This window comes from Chinchilla lanigera, unplaced genomic scaffold (genome assembly GCF_000276665.1).
Source record: "Chinchilla lanigera isolate Chin_1 unplaced genomic scaffold, ChiLan1.0 scaffold00008, whole genome shotgun sequence".
NCBI classification, from domain to species: domain Eukaryota; kingdom Metazoa; phylum Chordata; class Mammalia; order Rodentia; family Chinchillidae; genus Chinchilla; species Chinchilla lanigera.
In genome coordinates, this window is record NW_004955409.1 from 28,963,123 (window position 1) to 28,985,132 (window position 22,010).

Here is a 22,010-nt window from a genome sequence, read left to right on the forward strand (position 1 = left end):
TCAAGAAAATCTGGAGAGAAAAGTAACTTTATGGGCTATGGATATAATTTAGTGGTTGAGCACTTGCCTAGCATGTAAGAGGCCCTGTATTTGATACCCAAAACTAGAGAAAAAAAAAAAAAACACAGGAAAAGAAAGGGTGGGGTGGGGTTGGAAGGGAAGGGAAGCGAAGGGAAGGGAAGAGAAGGAAGGGAAGGGAAGGGAAGGGAAGGAGGGGCAAGGCAAGGCAAAATATATACTGAACTCCTGTAAGTCACTAAGGAAAATAAAAGCAAAAATGGACTTAGTATTTGAACAAAAACATAAACAAGTACTTCACAAAAAAATGACCACAATGTTTCTTATCTCCAATTATACAGTTCTCCCATAAGATTATATGGGAGCTGAAAAATTCTTTTATCACCAGGTGACACTGTAGTCATCTGAAAGTCACAGTGTAACGCATTACTCATATGTTTACAATAATGCTGATGTAAAAAAAACTTATTGTGTTGCCAGGCATATAAAAGTATAGTGCATACAGTTGCATAAAGTACATACTATTGGTAATGATAATAAATATTAATGGCTTATATATTTACTAAGGTATATTTTTTATCATTATTTTATAATACACTCCCCTCTTTTTATATTTTGTTTTAAAATTCACTATCAAACAGTGTGCCATGTTATGCCAGCAGCAGCCTCAGACATCCCACATTTACTGTCTCTTTTTTTTTTTTTTTCACATTTACTGTCTCTTGATTGCATCATTTTCTCTTGTGTCTGATTTATTCTTGGGCTGCTTCCTTCATCATGGCTCTAAAAGCATTATGTATATGTATATCACACATGGCCTATGTAGTTTGCCATAATTTTTAAGCTTGTGCAAGTACATTGTATGATGTTCCCACAATGATGAAATCAGCTGACACATTCCTCAGAATACATCCTACATTAAGCAATACATGATAATATTTAAATGGAGACAGTCAGAGCTGGACTGCCCTGAGGTAATCAGGTAGTTCAATGGTAGAACACATGCTTAGCATGCACAAGTTCCTGGGTTTGATTGCCTACCTTCACCCCCACCTGCAGCCTGGAAAAAAAAAGTTAACCAAAGCAAAACTCAGAGGAACATTCACAGACATATTTATAACTCAAAACAAGATTCAAGTAAAAAATTAGAAAATAATTATATAAGTCTTCACAAGTGTCTTACTTTTCTCATTGCTGAGACAAATACTTGACACCCGAAACTTAAGGAAGGAGAAGTTTATTTTGGCTCACAATTTACAGAAGTTTCATTCCATAGTCAACTGACTCTAAAGCAGGACAGCACGGCAGAGAAGCATGGCAGAGGAGAAACAGCTCATGGCATGGCACGAGGAAACAGAGAGAGGGATCAAGAGAGACAAACTCATCAGTGGGCTAAACCACTGATGAGTACCACACTCCCCTGATCCAGTCACCTCCCCAAGGTCCCACCTATGAGCACAGGAGGCTTTGACAGGGTACCTAGTATAAACCACTGCAACAATAAACTAGTACAAAAATATTATAAAAGAAGAAAATGTTTTCTCCCCTTCATACATACATACAGAGAGAAAGTTTGAGAGAGAGAATGAAAAAACACAAAGGACTCATACCCAGAATATATAGAAGGACTTATATACAGACTATAAAGAACTCCTACAAAGTAAACATCCCAAAAACTAACTTAAAAATGAGCAAAAGATTTGTTCATCATAAAAGAAAACATTCAAATAGCTAAAACCACATGCAAAGTGCTCATCTCCACTGGTCATGAGAAAAATAAAAACTTAAAACACAATAAAGTACCACTATACTCCCATTAAATGACTATAGTAAAAAAGAATACACTCAATTTGGTAAAAATGTAGGTGGATGGGATTATTACACAAGGCTGGTGGGAGTATAAAATGGTATGCTCACTTTGGAGAATGCTTTAGTAGTTTCTTACAAAGTTAAAGGTATAAATACTCTCTAACTCAACAATAAACCATTTCTAGAAATTTATTCAAAGAAACTAAAAGCACATGTCCACAAAAGAACTTGTACAGAAATGTATATAGTAACAGCTATATTCATAAAAGCTGCCCAAAATGTAAACAACCCAAATCATCCATCAACTAGAGAGTGAATAAACAAATTATGGCCTATTTATAAGATGAAATAATATTCAGCAACTAAAAAGAATAAACTAATAGTACACAGAACATTGGTAAATCCCTAAAACTTTATTTTGAGCAAAGGCAAAACTACTCTATGATAAAAAATATTCAGCAAGTTATACAGAAAATGTACTATTTACACAGTGAAGTACTACTTTGCCAAAAAGAAAATTTGAGTCCTAGGAAAATAGATGCACCTTGAGACCATGTTAAGTGAAATAAATCAGACACACATGCTTAAAGATTGCATGGTTTTTCTTAAATAAAAACCCTAAAATATAAATAAAGAGCCAAACAAAATAGAAAGTAGAGAGATGGAGCTTTCTGAAATGGGAAAGGAATGAAGAGATAGAAGAAGAAGGGAAAGAAGGGGCAGGAAAAGGGGAAGAAATAAGAAATCAAGATGTGTTATGTACATGTATCAATTCCATATAAGGAATGTAAATATTATGTTCTGCAAATGTGCTAAGGAAAAAGTTCTGGCTTCTGGAGACAAGGAGGAGAGTTGACTGGAAGGGGACAAAGGGACCTTTCTTTTGTAATGGAGATGTTCTTTGTCTTGTTTTGGATACTGGTTACAAGGGGTACACACTATACCCAATACACCAAAATATTTACTTATCCTCACATTTTATTCTATGTAAATTATACTGTACTTCAGCAAAACAAACAAAATAACTCATAAACTCAGTCAATAAAACCAACCTTTTTCTCTCAGAAAATAATAATAAAAGTAATATCCTGACAAGGCTAAGGAAACAAAGAAGAAAAGGGATTTAACAACACTGTAAGTTTTGATATCATAAGAGAGTACTAAATACAGTATCATACCAGTAAAAATTTTTAACCAGGTGAAATGGATCACTTAAAGAAAACAAATTAACAAAACTGACAGAGGAAGAGAAAGAAAACATGAATAAAAAATGCAAGAAAGATCCAGGTGTGGTGGCACAGGTCTGTAATCCCAGCACTTGGAAGGTTGAGGCAGGAGGATCACCATGAGTTTGAGATCCGTCTGGGCTATAGAGTGAGTTCAGGGCCAGTCTAAACTACAGATTGTCTCAAAAAAACAAACACAAGAAATTAAAAAATAATCAAAGACCAATCCATCCTGAAAGTCATTTGGCCCAGATAGTTTTAAGAGTGAGTTCTTCCAATCTGGAGGCTGTAAATGTCGGGGGGAGGGGTGCAGAGAGAGGAATGAAAGAGGAAAGAAGAGGGAGACAGAGACAAAGAGAGACAGAGACTGACAGAGACAGAGTCAGAGCCACAGAGACAGAGATACAGACAGAGGAGACAAAGAGATGAAGGGAGAGAGACAAAGAGACAGAGACAGAGACCCACTGTAATCCTAAATCTTAAAAATGGTGCACTGAATCAATAGTATATTCAAAAAATACATGTTAGAAATGTAAAATTAGATAAAAACCCAAAACTAATATAGTTCATTAAATTAAGCAATTTTTATCATGTTTTAAAATTACTATTGTAAGTTACAAAAAAAGGAATTATCAAAATCTCATGTCTCATTCCTGATTTTTTTAGAATTTTGAATATACTTTAATTCACATTTTTAAACACAATAGAGCTCTGAGAGTATATAATGAAGCTGCTGTCTTTTTCTTTCTTTCTTTCTTTGTAAGTGGATCTGAGACAGAATAAATGATATGTCTAAAATCTATTCTAACTACAAAAGAAGAAGGAAGAACAGTAAGAGGCAGAGACAGAACCTGGGTAGATCTTCCAGCTTCCTTTTCAAAGCAAAAAAAAAAAAAAAAAACCTTAAAATCTGGACAGCCAAAGTGAATTCCAAATTCCACCCCTGGCTTATACTATATTTTTTAATAAGTGAGGATAACATTCTGAATCTCTTCTACTGAGGTTCTTTTCTCAAGAAGGCTAGAAAAGGCAGTGTTATTCCTGAATGTAATTCACAAACATGCACAGTCGTCCAAAGGCCAATTATTTGACTCTAGGCTTTCAGAACACTAGGCATTTCCAGAAATTCAGTTAGCTAGCTACAGGCTAACAATTTGACAGCAGCCTTTGAGCGTCTCCTGAGAAAACTGTTCTTTCTGCCCATGCCTGGCACCTGCCATAAGGTATAGCAAATACTAGATACTTCCTAAATGTTTTCATTGAATGAATAAATAAGAGAAAATTATGGCTAGGTAAAAATCACATTAACACAGCAGGTTCCATTTCAAAAAAGATAAAGCCCAGAGGCACAAAAAAGTAATCTAAATCAAATATATTATATAAGCTAAAGAAGGAGTCTGGGATTCAAATTGGCTCTCTGGATATTTAGTTCTTTGCATTGAATATCTATGTCCCTGACCCTCTTTGGATTTCCTGTTTTTTACTATTCCACATCACATAGTGGATTTTTATCCTGATCTGCCTTCCAGTTTACCAATCCTCTTTACATTTGTATCTAATTGATATAAAATCTAATGATTGGGGCTATGGGTGTGTGGCTCAGTGGTACAGGGCTTGCCTAGTATGCTCATCACCATGGATTTGATACCTGTTATCACAAAACCAACCAACAACAACAACAAAAACACTGATGATAAAGCTTTAAATGATATATATTTTCAGTTTTTTTAATTATCTGGCTCCTTTTCAGATCTGCTAGGTAAATTTTCTGGTTTTCAACTCCTTCCTAAATTTTCATTCTTGGCTTTATGTCTCTGAACATAGTAAGTTTAGCTGTTTGCAGTCTATGTCTAACAATTTCAATATTCCATCTTCACTGAATCTATTTCTACTGTCTGTTGTATCTGCTGGCTGTTATTCAAGGTACCTTATGTCTTTCTATGGTGATTATCTTAGTTTGTGTTTTGGACAGCTGATGCATTGGATGATGACATCCGCTTGCATAGAGAACTTTCACTTGTTTCTGCTAGATTTTGGAAGAACTACCAATCCAATACTATTTTAAGTAGACTTAAGATGCCTGATCCAGCAGATGATGAAAAATTATGTTGCAAGTTCTTGGAACTGCCTTTTGCGTTCCAACTCTGAGGTAAGATGCGAGTCCCCACATTCGCAATATCCAGATTTTGACTTATCCCTTTCAGTCCTGTGAGGAATATGCAGAACTCAGCTTCAAATCCGGTAAGCTATGCTCAAAAACACCCTTAAAACAAGCAGTTTTGAGAGAATAGGTCTATTTCTATGGGCTTCATCTTCTCCCAGAAGCTTTACGAATCTGTTATTTTGTCTAATTTCTGCAGTTGTCCTTAACAGGTTAGATCCTTTGCAGTATAATCATGTTTGTCCAAATAATTAAATATCTGTGAACTGTAATTAAAGGAAATATCCTTAACTTGCTAAAAGGATTTAATATATACTTAATAATGAAAGAGGGAAACACTGCCATCAACATCATATATGAGAAAAGAGTATCTACTATCATGGTCACTATTCAAAATTCAACTAATGATGCCAGACAATGCTATAACAAAAGTAAAACAAAGGTATAAACTATGCAAAAGAAAAGACATCAACCAACGAAACCAGGAAACCAAGGAAAAGCTATTAGAATAAATGACACTGTTCAGGTGGCCAAATATATACAAAAGTCATTATTCCTAGAGAATAACAATTACCAATTAAAACATGTATGCAAAAAGAGTTCCCTCACTGGAAACAACCAGAGTTTAGATGTAACTAAACTAATATGTTTGACATTGACATCCTAATACACAAAAAAATGTGTACATTTAAATGTAGGTTTCTGTGTTGTGGATCATTTATGAAAGGGCAAGTCTTTGAAATACGCTTGATCAAAATAAATAAGCACTCTTTAGTCTATGTTTGCTTACTGGAATACCATCTAACTCCCTACTATCTTATACAAGATGTAAGGATTAAGATTGTTTTGTTCTTTATTATATATCAGATAGTCTTCATATGGGGGTAAGATGTACATTCCTGCTGAATAAGTGAATGATGTTGCTCTATTTCTGATACTTAAACTCTTTCATGCTTTTAACTGTGTATGAACTTCTACAGTAACAAAGTCCACTTTCTATAGAAGTTAACTTTCATAAGAGGATTCCCAAAATCTCAGGTTCACATTCAGGTACTGAGCAGTAACTGGTTTTCAAATGGCTTTGAAAGTAATTTTAAAATAATGCAATAGAAGCACCTATTAGTAGCAATATCTCACAAAGGGAGGAAGAAGTAGCAATCAAGTAGGTCAGGGACTACAAAGTAGTAGTAAAACTACTCAAGAAAGGATGAAGGGAAATAATGCCAACTACAGATCACTAGACAAATACTGACAACCATAGCCATATTTCCAGAATCACATGATCACTGTTACTTTTTCAAATCTCTATGTTCACAGCAAATCTGAATCTAGTTACCTACAGGCTTTATATAGACACTTTCATATTATAACATGGTTCTAGTAAAATGCGTAATGCATCTATTTGACAAATACTTCCCAAGGAAGTCCATCAAAATCTTTACCATGTAACACACAAAAAGAAATAAGCCCATTTAAGTGGCTGTCAGTTTCCATTTCCTCATTTGGGTTTATAGGGAATAAATAAATACCAAGTTTAAAGCACCTGAATCCACTAAATGGGTCTTAAATGCTGTGACATAAAGAAGTTGAAAACATGAGCTTCAATTTCTCCTTCTATAATATAACAAAACTTGGATTTCAGCTGACAATTTCTGTATAGGTTTTAGCCAAAAGCAATTTAGAAATAGACAAGTCAGAAACTCCTTAGAAATAAATTTGGGTCTATAATAAAAATGCTGACAGATGTTCCTGTATAACAATGCCTGGTAACACCATTATATTTTAGAAATGACTATCACAATATATACGCAAGTGCTATATATTAAAATGTAACAGTGCCTAGCTTATAATTAAATCAGGATTATGAACAGCTCCCTGTGATATGTTTGTTATCAAGTGTGTTGTGACAAGAAAATATACTGAGTTAAAGTGCAATGCAACCAGTGATTTATTAAAGGTTACAATTTAGACTTAACAGGAAATATTAACATAAATATTAGGGAGGGAACTCAACAAGTCCAACTTAGTATGGCCAAAAAATGACTGACCTCCAATGTGGCTAACATATTCTATAATTACTTATGAAATCATATTTATTATGAAATGATCAAACTTCTAGCTTTAGATCAAAATACAATTTAAAATATACGTAATTTTTAAAAAACTGTTTCTACTGCTTCTAGAACGCTTGCAGAGCTATCTACGGCTGCTACTCTTTCTATCATTACATTTCACGCTATCTTCATCTTTGATAGTTACCACTCACTATTTCACCACTCCCTGATTTTGAACACTCCTCATCTGTATTTCAACATATAATAATTTTCAAAGCAATCCAGGGCTAAAGCAGAATAAATGATTCTACCAACATAAAAGAACAATGGCTGTGCATGGTGGTATATGCCTGCAGTCCCAGCACTTGGGAGGCTGAGGCAGGAGGATCATTGTGAGTTCGAGGACAACCTGGGCTATAAAGTGAGCTCAAGGCCAGCCTGAACTGCATAGTGAGACTCTGTCTCAAAAAGACCAAAAAAAAGAGGAAAAAAAAAAAAGAAAAGAAAAGAACAATGGTAATCTACTTGAATGAATTATATTTCAAAGGAAAGTAAAACTTCCAGGAGCATAACACAGACCACTTTTCTCCTTAAAAGGTATATGTATGTCTCAACATGCAAATTATAACAGTACAGAGTTTGTCTTAAACAGTTTAACTGAGCTTTCTTAAGCAACATTACTTTTTAAACTTTGTCTAATTATTAGGTTTGTCTGATTGTACGGGTGTGTTCCAGTGAGTTGTTCAGGAACTCAATGGTTTCAGGAAGGGCAAATTTGCCCCCAAAGGGGCATATGGTAACATGTAGGTACATATTTTATTGTCACAACTGGTACAGGTGGGGAAGAAAGTTGGTACTGGTATTTGATGAATATTTAGCAGCAAATCATGTTTCTAAAAATCCAACAATGCACATGACTGCTCCCCAAAATGAGATATTATCAGCCAAAAATGGTAATAGCAACATTATTGAGAAACCCTGCACTAACTCCTTTGCTTTCTTACCAAGGAATATCTCCCCATAGTTTCTATTATCTTTAACCCAAACAAAACTCAAAGCATCAACCAAAAATCAGCACTGAACTTATGGCAAATAGGAATGAAACCTGCAGATGACCTCCAAGAACAACTGACTGATTCATTCATGCATTCAACAGATGTACAAGGTATGGTACTGTACATTAAAAATTCTGTAGTCCCCAAAACAGACAAGGTCTGTGTTTTTAAGTAGCTTAGTTTTACTGAATCCCAGGTTGAAGAAATGTTCAAACTAACTCAAAAACCCTCAATGCCCAGCACATACCAAAAAAATGATGTTCTTCTTCTATACTATCTTTGGAAATTGTATTGTAATGAACCACAAAAATCTTCCCTGTAGTCTTCAGTATGAATCACAGTTCTGCTCTCCTGAGACATAAAGAACAATCCTTGTTCCACATGACAACCCTCTCCACATTTATTTATTTATTTTTTTTTTTTTTTGGTTTTTCTCCGGTACCAGGAACCGAACTCACGACCTTGCGCTTGCCAGGCAGGCGATTTGCCGCTGAGCTAAATTCCCAGCTCCAACCCTCTCCACATTTAAAGACAGCTATTATGTATCTCTGAATTTTGTCTCCTAAAAGTTGACATAATCCTACAAGTGCTTCAGAGAGCTCTTTATAACATATGATCCTTAAGACTGGAAGGAAACAAGTGAAAATACTAAAGGTCTACAAGAATTGGATTGTTAATTAGTAACTGCTATATAAATTTTCTTGAATGATTCTTCTCAAAGCTACCACATTAATTTTTATGAGAATATACCATTTACAATTTCCTACGTACAAAGCAAAACACTTGACACTTTAGATGGTTGACCATATTTAATAATCACAGCAATCCTATGAAGTAGAAACTATCTTCAGTTTAGACATGACAACAGGCTCAGAAAAAATAACAATTTTGAGACCATATATCCCTCACCTAAGCTCATGCTCTTTTTGCTATATCATGTTGCCTCAAAGTACTGCTTACTTCATATTTTAATTCTTGTGTGCTTTGGCTATAAATCAAAAGGCATTATTCATGATACAAAGCAATGATACAGCAAGAGAGACTCCATTTTCTTTTTTTAACTCCATATTAAGAGAAGTCACCAATGGAATAACTATTGGTGAATTCCTACCATCTTGTCTAGTGAAACTCTGCATTACCTCTAATATTGTATTTAATAATTATTTTTTATTCTCTTTAATGGTTTGAACAATCTTCCATTCTTACATCTGGTAATCTGAGCAAGGTAGTTGAAGATAACAATATAAAAAAAAAAAAAGAAGAAGATAACAATATGTAATATAACAACCATTGTTAATTCCTATCATTTTCTTTTGAAATCCTGTATCCCTTTTAATGTTCTTGCTTTGTTTTGTTTATATCTGTGATACTGGTATGTTGTCATTGTCCTTTTTTCTTTTACCACTCTCTTTAAAATTAAAAGAAAAGAAGAAAAAAAAGAAGTCACTTAAGTTTACTTACACTGTAGTGGACCTCCCTCTTCACCTATTTGGTTAGTTATCAACCCATATAATAAAGGAGAGCAGAGTCATAAAATGCAAACAGAACAAACAGAACAAACTGGGAAGTGGGCTAAAAGTTAAGCTGCAACGGTCAGCTTCTGGGAAATGTAAAACTTGTGACAATTATGTGACATTCTTATAAAATTCCCAAAAATGAGGTAATGGTTACTATGAAAATCTAAGATATACTTACACTAAAGGTGAGACCTGGATCGGCAGACATCTCTGGCTTCTGGTTAGAGACTGTCCATTATTCGGCTCAATAAAGCTTTGTTCTTTTCCTGCCTTTTTGGTTTTCTTGTGAGTACCTGTCTCAAACTCACTTGCCATATCAGCAACACATTAAAAACAGTTAAATAGGAAGTAAAAAGAATGAAAATGCAATATATATTCCCCATGATGAATGTAGTCATTATGTATCAAGCATACACTAATTAAAAGATCAAAAACAAACTAGTTAAATAATAGACAACCACTTGGTCTTTGTCACGCTCCCATTGAGCTCCAGGTAAGGAGGCAGAGCTTCACCGGTAGGAGAAGAAAAAGGTGTGGCAAGGTTCAAGGGCAAGGCCTCGATTGGGGCCCTGGAAAGGACCAAGACGTAAGGTGGGGTTTGAGAAGGAGCAAAGATAGGGCCAGAGATGGGAGTGGGTTCCCAAGGGGACCCCAAGCTTCAAGTCTTGAAGCAGGGATAAGGCAGGGGCCCAGCTCCTCCAGGGCCAGGCCAGTGCAGCAGGTGCAGCATCTGTGATCCAGGACAAGCTACACCCAGGGCCTTGGTGGCCAGCTGCCTGCACAGATCCAGTCCACACCACCAGGAAATGCGCAGTGACCTTCTTAGAGGTACGCACCTTCCTGGCTTTTAGGGGAGACTTGGGGTCCAGAACATGGGTGGGGGTCTCTGACAACCTAAGCCTGCTCTGTTGTTGGAGAGGCAGCTCAGGAGTAGCCTGGGAGCTGAGGGCTTCTCTCCAAGGACACTGACGGCCACCACAAAGGGGTGGGGGCTCAGTTCCTTCCCAGTCCTTAGCAGCTTCCTCTTCCCTTGTGCCCTCCCCAGGTAGATCTGTCCAGGCCCTCAGCAGGATTCTGGGCCTGAAGGGAAGCACTCAGACCCCAGTTAGCTTCTTCTCCCCTGCTGCTTGCAAATCACCTCCCTGTGTCCACTTTCTCCTCCCTGTCACCTTCCTCCTCCACATCCACACCCCCAGGCCCACAGCAAGTGGCTGGTGGAGTGGAGGAGAAAGCCTCAGCTTCTCCTTCTTCCTCAGCTGATCCCAAATCACTGTCTTCACCTTCCTCCCCCTCTTTTCCTCTGAGTCTTCAGCCTCCTCTAAAGCACTGTCCCTCTCTTCTTCCTCTTCATCTGTGTTCTTACTAGGCTGATCCTCACAGGGGCCAAACAGGGGCCTCTGGGTCCTAACCTGGCCAATACACCCAAGTGTTGTCCTTGGATCCTGGGGATAACAGGGGAATAGGGGCTGCAGGAGCTCCTCTGTTGACAGCTTCTCCATCCTCCTGCTCCTCTCTGGTAGGGCCACCCTTACAAGGTGATGAAGGACAAGAGAACCTGGTCACTCCCTCCTCTTTAGCAGCTTCCTCTCCCTTAGTCTGCCCCTCCCTGGGACTCTCATCTGGATCTTGCAGGGTTTTTAACAGCAGGCTGGAGGGCAGGGTGCAAACTGGCCATCTGTAATTCCCCTTCCCTGCTCTCTGGGGACAGTCTGCTTCTTCCTAGCTATACTCTTTATCATCATCATGTGAAAGCCCCTAGGCTTCACGAGGAGAACTGCTGGCTTCCAGGTCAAGGCAGAGCCCTGCAGCTACCTCTCCATCCTCTGCAGAGGCTCCCCAGTCTTCAGCCTCCCCTTCAGAGTTTCTGTCCCACAAGAAATGGGGCACTGCCAGAGGAGCCTTAGCTTCTACCTCCAAGCCCATTTCTATCTCATCTGCTTCTATTCTCACTTCTAGCAGGGTCCAGCTTGGCTCAGGAAACCCATCAGCGAGGACAGCAGATACAAGAAGTGAGCATCCTTTCAGGGCCAGGGCCCAGGGTGATGGGACACTTGGCCTGGGGCCATGAGAGGGGCCACCCCAGGGCACCAGCCTCAGGTCACCAGAAGTAACCGCAGGTCCACAGGGCTCCAGAGGCCAGCTCACTCATTTCACCTTCAAGGGTCAGGCTTGAGGACTCAAGTATCCCAAATATTAAATCCAATCATTCAGATTACATTATAGTTAAAAATCAATTTTATAATGAAGTTAAAGCTCAGAAAGGCTGGGCATGGTGACACACACCTGTAATCCCAGCACTTGGGAGGCTGAGGCAGGAGGATCATTGCAAGTTCAAGACCACCCTGGGCTACAAAGTGAGCTGAAGGCCAGCCTGAACTGCATAGTGAGACCCTGTCTCAAAAGACAAAAAAAGAAGTTAAAGCTCAGAGTAGTTTATGCTCACATATCGAACCTTGTTCTAATAAAAAAAGCATCCTAATATCAAATGCTCTTTAACAAGAATATGTTATTCTTTTCCTATCTATGCAATCTCTGTATAGACAAACTAATTCTGTTTAACAAATTCTATACAACATATGCTTTCACAAATTGCTATCTATTTAAAAAATAACTTATTTAAGAAAGACAGCATCCATTTGAAGTTTATCTATGATCTATTAGAATAATACTCCAACCCAAAAGTTCTTAAAATTTTGGGAGTCAGACACAATAAGGGCAGGAATTAAAAAAATAGACTCGATTCACCCTGAGGTGGTGGCATAGAGTAGAATAAAGCACACTTCCAGCCACTATCCTAGATCTCTAGTCAAAGTGGTTCTCCACCAGGGGAAAGGGTGAATGGGCAAATCCTAAGGGAAACCATCACCATGAACACGTGCCACTCTAGTGACAGAAGAGTTCTACAGTCATCACAGGCTTGGATACAGCTGGGGAGCCACGTGGAGTCTATATCATTGCTTTGTTCCAGGGAAGGGCCATGCATTTTCTTCCCAAGCTCCAGAGAGGCTGCTACAGCATAGATGGCATACACATGTGTAGATTCTGCTAGCCTGCCACTGACCCAGTGTCACCGCTGGGCTTGAAGGCATGCATTCCATTGCCACTGGCCTGCCCATGGTCTGGCCCACACAACTGCCTAGACCAAGTGAATGCAAACCATACTCCTGCTGCTGCTGCTGAGAAAATGTCCGTCACTCCCACTGCTTCCAGGCCATGCAGCAGGTATCACAAAGTGTCACACCCCTACTGCTGTGTGAATCACATCCACCTGGAGCGCTATACTAGCCTCTTCTCCATGTGGCCTCAGAGGCAAAAGGGCTCTCTGACCATGCCACCACATACACTATGCCCAAAGCCATCACTTTTAACTGAAAAATTAATTATACTGTGGCATACAACTAGAACCAAAGCCAACATAATCTACCAAATGGATAGCCTAAAAGACATCTTCAGGAGAAAGTCATTTACCATGAAAGTCACCTTGTAAAAGTGGTAGAGACATCTGATGTACCAGGTAAATCAATCCCAACATAGAGACATGAAAAATATGAAGATACCACAATTTATACAAAGAAACTCAATAACTGGCAGCAGAGCCCAAAGTAAAGAATATTGACAAAATGTCCGATAAACAAACCAAAAGAATAACTACAAAGAAACTCAATGAAACTAAAAAGAATACAGAAAGATGACTCAATAAAATTAGGAAAACAATTCATGATATGAATGAGAAACACAGCAAAGAGCTAGAGATTATGAAAAAGAAGCAAATAGAAATCTTGGAAATGAAGAATTCAGCAAGTCAAAAAAATGAGGTATAATCACAAGACTTGGTTAATATTTATATTTTTAAATTTTTCTCATAGTAAAAGACATTGCTATTGTAATAAATTTCTTAATTTAAACATCCACTGTATGTTTTATCATACTGTGTGTAGCATTATTATGAATTTGTTTTATGCATTACTGAATTTTTTAATTGAAGGAATATCCATAAAGTCAACAATGACCTACTTTGGTTTGTGTGTGTGTGCACGCGTGCGTGCATGCGCGCGCACACGCGTCTGTCTGTCTGTCTTTTTGAGACAGGGTTTCACTATGCAGTTCAGGCTGGCCTTAAACTCACTTTGTAGCCCAGGCTGGCCTCAAACTCACAGTAATCCTTCTGCCTCAGCCTCCTGAGTGCTGGGATTACAGGCGAGTGTCACAATAGCAGGCAACATCTCTTGAACATCTTTTTCTGATTATTTAATAACACTAAAACAAGTATGGAATATTTTTATTTTGCTCTAAAGCATTGTACCTAAAAGCAGTAGGCCCTAAGCTAGATCTACCGAAGCCTGCAAGTATGTCACTGAGCAACCGATATTACCACTAACTACTCCAGGCTCTCTCTATATGGGAACCAAACTTCACAGCAAATTGAATAAGGCATTTTTTCCCATTTGAAAGCTCTACCTCAATTACAAAGTATAGATTGGGCTATTTCCCATAATTTATTTATAATGTCTTAACACTTCAAAACAGAAAGAGCCCACCAAAAGTTGCTACCTCGGCTTCCGAAGTAGAACATCACACCTTAAACCAATGGCCAGAAGTAAGAACTTTGGGGCTCTCCACTTTCCCACTGTTTGCAGTCAAGTATTTGTCCGTAAACTTAGTGACCCCCTTTTCTTTCCTTATATATACTGCTAATTGTTATGCCATTGCTCATATGCTTTTCATCCTCCCCATCATCTTCTTCCATCTCTCTCTCCGCCCCTACAGGACCTAGTAACAGGACTACTTTCTATCCCCAGCATCTCTAAGTAATAAATCTCAGAACCTACTTCCTCTTGTAGTGGTGTACTGAGTTTGCACCTTACATCTAAAGAACCACAGGCTATCCGGGGCCAGGATTTTTCCTGGGATGTCAGAGAAAGCACAATATGAAGCTGCCAGCACCGGAGTGATGATCAGACAGGTATAAACTGGGCACAGGTTATATAAGAACCACAAAAGTATCTGCCAATAAAAACATGTCTCTTGTGTTAGGGATCCCTTGGTTATGGACTGGACAGTTAGCCATCAGGCATTGACCAGGTTAAAAAAAAAAAAAAGAAGTATCCTGTGAAATGCACACAGTAAACACCCAAAATCTCCTATTATAACAAGGTTGCTAGCCTCGCTGGTACTGGAACCTCATTTGAGCTAGGGGCTCTCAGAAAACATCTGTCTTGGTTACTTTTCTCGTTGCTGAGACAAAATACCCAACATCCACAAGTTAAGGGAGAAAAGGTTTATTTAGCTCATAGTTTATACAGGTTTTAGTTCATAGGTAGCTGGCTCCAAGGCAGGTTGACATGAAAGGGCATCGCAGAGGAAAAGTAGGGCAGGCAGAAGGCAGCAAGCAAGCAACAAGTGACAATCCTCTTTCTGTCCCATATATACCATCCTTAATCCCACCCAGAATTATGCTAGACCAAAAGTGGACTAATTTAATAATCACATACCGTTTACCACAGCACCACATACTCCAGACCCAGCCACCTCTGAAAATCCTCACCTATGTCAGCATGAGGCTCTGGGGGGACATCTAGACACAAACCACAACAACATCTATTGCTTATATTTGTATACCTGCAACTACAAGTGGAAATGTGGTATAAGCCTATACTGCACTCTGTGTAGTCATGCAAAAAAGAGACTTATTCTGTTCATATTCAATTTCAATTATTCAGGTTCATTTGATATAGAGCAGACACTACATGCTGAAGAAGCGGCTTGGCAAACACTAATCTTTTTTATATGTGCATGTCAGTCCCTTCTTGCACTTAACAAAATCTAGCTATCCAAGTTCTAAATTTAGATTTACAAAGAAATCCTGACCTAGCATAGATAAGCACATATATATACACACACACACACACACACACACACACACACACACACATATCCTGGATATGAATAAAAGACAAATTGGATAAGCAATGTAATAATTCCCTTCATTAAAGAGAAAATAAAGAGAATTTTTCAACCATAATTTTAATCACTATAGTTTGATATATGATAGGGGGTATATTTGTTTTGGGAAAACATGTACATATCAGAAAGGTAATGTTACACTAACATTTCTAGCAATATGACAAGCTTATTCTGATCATCACTGCAAGAGAAAATAAAGGGCTGAGATTAAAAGCATTTTTCTGTCTTAGATGTCTAGAAATCTGGTTTATTCCCTTAGGTAAAATTGGTTATATATCTTATTTCTATGCTTTCTACTAAAACACATTGGCAGAATGGCAGTCTTCCTCTGGGTCACAGATAAGTAAGCCCAGGGCTAAGTAGCAGCAATTGGTTCACTCAATAAATATTATAAAATTGACCAAGGTCAGCCAGTAAGGTAGTAGCAAATACAAAACTATGGCCAGGTATCCTAGCTTGAAATCTAGTATACCTTTCTGATAAAATTACAGTTTTCAAATTAAAATATATTTTCCCAAAGAGATGAAATAAGGAATACATTTTAGGATACCAGCCAGTGACCCGGGAAATATCAACTAGGCTCAAGCCTAGAAACTGCCTTAGATGTCTTGGCTAACTATCACCACTACATAATGGGGAAGAGGCACTAAATAATCACTCCACAAACAACGAAAATTCAGAAATCTGCAATAGCAATTAGCCACCAGTATCTTACTATGTTTCTGTGATCGGATGTCCATTTCCATGGAAACAGGAAAAGAAGCACGAGGCAGCCAAGAGAAGAGATGTCAGAACTTGTCAGGTTCAGTGGCCAGGGCTGAAAGCTGAAAACCTTTTTTTTAAACAAACAGGATCAGCTGACTTTCGGCACACAATCGATTCTCAGGTTAGGCCATGTCAGACTGTTTGGAGAAGGACAAAGCCAGAGAACATGCTTGGATTTGGTTTTGTTTCGTTTTCAAAAGCTTAGATTAAGGGGAAAAAAAACTATTCAAAATCTTAAATTTCTAAAACAGAAGAATGTAACAGAGCATTACAAATTCCACAAAATAAGAAGCATTTCCTGCTATAATGATGGAAAATGTGGGTCTATCACAGAAGACTGACTGGAATGAATAGAGGCACGATGAAAGTATGGGAGAGTCAAAAGGCAGAGGACGCAGCAAACACACGCAAAGGCCTCAACACCAGAGAGTATGTGGCCCTTTTCAAGGTGTGGACAGCACACAGAGCACTTAGTGCGGGGTGAGGGATTATCACAAAAGAGCTAATATCTATGCTGAGACATGAAGGACAAGATGGAGCTACAAAAGACAGGAACCCAGCAATGGGAAAGTAGAAGTAAAGATCAGGCGGGTGTCCAGCTGGTAGCCCACTGGGCACCTGCAGTGCTGTAGCTAGAGTTTCTGCCCCTTGCAGTCCTTCAATTTGCCACTCTCTGACATATCTAAATGGAGTAAACTGTTACAATACAGTTTTCCTTTAGGCCAACAATACTGGCCCAAAAACGTGTCACCCAGATGTCCCCTCCATCCATACCCCACTATGCCACTGGGCACCTGCCCATTTTTGTGGTTGTTACAATAAAGTATATTTTAAAAGGAAACTTTGTTACTTAAATACTCATCAACTATATTACCTAGTCTATGTGTGGCCCAAGGTAATTCCTTTTCACCCAGTGGGGCCTAGGCAAGTCAAAAGGTTGGACACCCATGAGAGGCAAATGAGAACAAAATCAATTCAGTAACAGTACACTGTTTCAGACAGCTGGAACGAAGTGGGTAAAACATCACAATCTTACCAAGAAAGACTTCACTACCCTGAATTAGACCATGAACTTTTGTCCAAGTTCCACTAAAGAGTCTAAATCAAGACAGTAACATGACAGTATCTGCACCTTGGAAAGGTTACAGACTAGTTCAGGTTACAACACGGATGGGGTATAGAGTCTTTTAACCCTCTCAGGGAACAAAAAGGGAAGGCTACCTTGAAGGGCAGATAGCAACAGAGATGGGAAAATAGGATACAATGAATATGGGCAGTAAAGAGAGGAAAAAGGATGAATCAAGAATGATACTTAGGATTCCGGCCTGAATAGCTGGGTGGATGGTAGCCCAATAACTGAGTCTGTCACAGAAAAAGCAGGAGGAATTTCAGGTGAGTGAGAAAGTGATGAGTTCTTATCTGTGCCTTATGACTCTGAAGTACATATGAAATAGTCAAACAGAACCATCCATTGGGCAGCTACCATGGGTGCAAAAACAACCTGGGAGACACATTTGGGCTAAACACAAGTACCTCGGCTTTAGGACTACATTGTCCAGGGAGAGCAAAAACTCAGAAAAGATTCCTAATGATAAATTTTAGAGGCTTTACACTATGTTCAGACTTTGGCTGCATCACTTACTAAGCATATGACCTTGAACTATTTATTTTCTAAACCTATAAAATTATAATTATACCTATCCTGAGGACTGATACTTAAGAAATAAGCAGAGAAAAAAGATCCTATAAAGCAGAATGAGAAAGATAAAAGGTAAACACCACAGGAGAATGCAGAGAAACTACAGAAAAGAATATTTTATGATTAAGGTCAACCGATCCACTACTGCAGAGAGATCAGCTAAAATAAAGATTGAAAAACAGAGTATATACAAGATTTTTAAGGCATCTTTGGTGACCCTGCAAAAACAACAGTATAAAATACAGACAGAAGTAGCTGGTAGATGAGGAAGTGAGAAACAGATGCAGGACATTCTTTCCAGCAGTTTGGCATAAAGAAGAATAAAGATTATGCTAGAATATAGTGGAGCATAGAGTCTAGATTCTAATAAGTCACAAGGCAACCCCCTCCCCGTGAGAGATTTAAGCTCCTTCATTAACTCTTTAATAAAAACTCCTTCCTCTTCACCTGTTCCCCTCCAGTTCCCCTCAACAAAAGCCAACCTCGCCCTCATCCAGCTTGGCAGAACCAGACTTCAACTCTCACGAATGACACCCCCCTCCCCCCTGGCTCGGGCTGTTCTGACCAACGAACACCCCCTGCTTGGGCTGTTCGGGCCCGTGGACACCCCCTCCTGAAAAATGTTCTGGCCCACAGACAACCTCCCCAAAAGTTAGCTTTAAAAACCCCATGCTTTGCTCAGCTCAGGGCTGTCCTAGTCCGCTGGGCGGCCCGCTGTGTCGCCCCCCAATAAAGACTCCTCTCGCATCAGAAGGTCTGGTCTGGTTCTGTGTGGGTCTCAGCCCAATCATATCAGATTCTATTTTTGTTTGTTGTTTATTTTAACTGGGAGAAACTTACATCATAAGTTGAGACACCTTTAACTGCAAGTAAGAGAAAATCTAACAATGCTAAAACCATTAGGACATTTATTGCTTACTTAACAAAAGTCACAAAGTAGACAGGTCAAGGGTTGTGGGTTTCTTTTTTTCCCCTCAAATCTCAGTGATATCACCAAAGGCCAAGGCTCCTTCTATCTTCCTGTTCTCCCACAGAACAACTGCCACCTCTAGGCATCATGTCCTTAAATCATGTTCCCCACATACAAAAAGGGGAAGAACAAAACTTGTCTCTGTTAGGGCACAAAATATTTTACTGTGAAGCCCCCATCTTAGTTACTTTCTCAGTGCTAAGACAAAATACCTGACACTCACAAGTTAAAGAGGAAGGGTTTATTTTAGCTCACAGTTTGCAAAGGTTTCAGTCCATATTTGGGTGGCTCCAAGTTGGGTAGGATGGCAGAGAGGCATGGCAGAGGAAAACAGTCCATGGCATGGTAGGCAGGAAGCATTGAGACTTCTTCTTCTTTCCCCCTTTATTCTATCTAGGCTATAAGCCTGGTCTTCCCTCTTTAGTAAATCCATTATCCACACTCAGAGCTATGTTAAACCCATCAGTGGACTAATCCAATGTTACACACCCATGATGCAGTCACCTCCCAAGAGCCCCACCTATGTGCACATGAGGCTTGGGGGGACATCTAGATATAAGCCATAACACCCCTACTAAGAGTTTCCCGTATATACCATTGGCTATAAGTGGGTCAGATGGCCTCACGTAGGTATAAAGAGGAGTAGGTGATTATTCAACATGCTAATTCTATTTTGAAACACTGAGGGTGATGGCTTTGGAAATGACTTTACACAGCCAGCCCATATACTTGCCACATGCATATTTACATGCTGGTGGGAGTTAGTAAAAACAAAGAAGCCAAAGACACATAAGAAAAATGACAAAATGAATTCAAATTTATAATGGGGTTTCCTAGGAATTGAGAAAGTTTGTATATAAATTTAGTTCTTTGTGAAGTATATAATGTGATTATTCATTTTAATCCTAGGGATTAAATTTAAATCCAGGGAGTGAGAGAAGAATAATAAAGCTGATTTTAAAATAGTTCATATGGAGAATGCAAGAGATGGCTACCTAGGATAACAGGTTTCTAGGCAAAAGATAAAGACAAAAAAAGAATGAAAGAAACATACCTTAAGAATTCGGGGCAATATTAAAAGTCATTAATTCATAGTACCACTCACATGACACTTATAGGGACATATACGTAGAGGTGTCCAGCAGCCTGAATGTAAGAGAAAAAGCAGAGGTTGAATCCATTCTAAACTGGAGTTCATGTATTTAGAGAAGAAAGACGTACCAACTGATTGACAACACAATGGAAAGACAAAGGGACAAAGGAGTTAAAATTATTAGCAAACCAGCGAAAGAAATAATCAGCACATATAACTGTGTTAGGAAAGAAATGAAAGATATAAAAAAGCATAGTGGAACAATCCAGGAACGTGAAGCACAGTGGCCATAATAGGAGGCTGATGGTGTGCCAGGAGAATGGGCAGTTAAGGTAGAATGAAGGTAGACGGTATTAACGCAGGAGAAGAAATTGCAAGATTAGCACAGGAAGTAGACTGTATGAATTCTGAAGTCAATCAGGATGGTGGCTAGAACCAGAGCAAAAGAGAAGTACCAACACCTTTCACAAATAAGAAATGTGACCCGGGAAGACAAACAAGAGGGTAATAAAAGTGATTTTTTTAAAAAGACAGGAAGAGGGTAATTATATTTATAATTTAATAGCAATAACTACCAAAAGGAATGTAAGTATAAAGGAATATACCTAAAAATTTTCACTAACAGTGTTTCATACATGCTAGGTTAATATTCTAATTTAGCTTTTTTTTTTTTTGAAGACAGGGTTTCACTATGCAGTTCAGGCTGACCTTAAACTCACTTTGTAGCCCACACTGGCCTCAAACTTCAATGATCCTCTTGCCTCAGCTTCCCAAGTGCTGGGATCTAATTTAGCTTTAGATATACTGTACATTCATTTTCGGAAACCAGTATTGTTCACATTACAGGCTTTCACTGATCCCAAAAGCCTAGGACCAGAAATGTTTTAAATTTTTAACTTTTTCATATTTTGGCATGTTTGCATACACACACACACACACACACACACACATATATGAAATATTTTGGGTTGGAACTCAAGTCTAAACATGAAATTCATTTATGTTTCACATACACTTTAGATAAACAGCCTGAAGGTAATTTTATGTAATATTTTTAATGTGTATGCATTTGGACTACAAACTATCATATAAGGTCAGATGTGGAATCTTCTGTTTGTGTCAATGCTCAAAAAGCTTTTTCAGATTAAGGATCTGCAATATGTTTACCCACATAGTGAAAAGTTTCAACTTGCTCCAAAAAAAGCCCTAAAATAATTGGTTGCTGACTTCAGCTTCTAGGAGGTAATGTCTCTGCCTGCTGGTCTAGAGCTGTATATGGTACAGTAAAGTGATTTAGAATGGGAGCTTTGGGTCATGCCTGGAGGAGCTGGAGGCCACCTGGACAATGAATTATGATCATATCACAGTACCTCAAATAAAACTGTGAACATCAAGGCTCAAGTGGGCTTCCCTGGTTGACAAGAGTCAACACATTGTCATAATTGACGCCAAAAGACTAATGTATCCTGATACTGCAGCAAGATGACAATGGAAGTTCTAGATTTGGTAAACCCAATGACTCTACCCTATGCACTTCTCTCAGCTGATTTTAATCTGTAACTTTTTCCTCCAATAAACTATAAACATGAGTGTAGTCATTTTCAGTGAATTCTGTGAGTCCTTCTAGCAGATTTAAACCTAAGGAAATCCCTAAGTTTGCAATCAGTGTCAAAAGTAAA

General features: G+C 38.6%; 1 protein-coding gene and 1 pseudogene across 4 annotated transcripts in view; both read right to left on the bottom strand.

The window, feature by feature from the left end:
- The window catches only part of LOC102018574, a 24,733-nt pseudogene extending 13,394 nt beyond the window's left edge, over nt 1–11,339 (bottom strand).
- Nucleotides 1–22,010, bottom strand: part of Nubpl (nucleotide binding protein-like) — a 199,588-nt gene that overhangs the window by 89,514 nt on the left and 88,064 nt on the right. The gene's annotated exons all lie outside the window — the stretch shown is intronic.